This window comes from Cebus imitator, unplaced genomic scaffold, assembly GCF_001604975.1.
Source record: "Cebus imitator isolate Cc_AM_T3 unplaced genomic scaffold, Cebus_imitator-1.0 Scaffold258, whole genome shotgun sequence".
Taxonomy (NCBI): domain Eukaryota; kingdom Metazoa; phylum Chordata; class Mammalia; order Primates; family Cebidae; genus Cebus; species Cebus imitator.
The window spans coordinates 61,877-62,187 of NW_016107573.1; positions in this window are offsets into that span (position 1 = coordinate 61,877).

Consider the following 311-nt stretch of genomic DNA (forward strand, 5'->3'; position numbering starts at 1 on the left):
TTTTTTTTTTGTGATGGAGTCTCACTCTGTCACCTCGGCTAGAGTGCAATGGTGCAATCTGGGCTCACTGCAACCTCTGTCTCCCAGGTCCAAGCGATTCTTCTGCCTCAGCTCCTGAATAGCTGTGATTATAGTGCTCGCCACGATGCCTGGCTAATTTTTGTATTTTTGGTAGACACGGGGTTTTGCCATGTTGGCCAGGCTGGTCTCAAACTCCTGACCTCAAGTGATCCTCCCACCTCAGCCTCCCAACTGCTGGGATTACAGGCGTGAGTCACTGTGCCTGGCAGCAATACACATTTTATAAATTG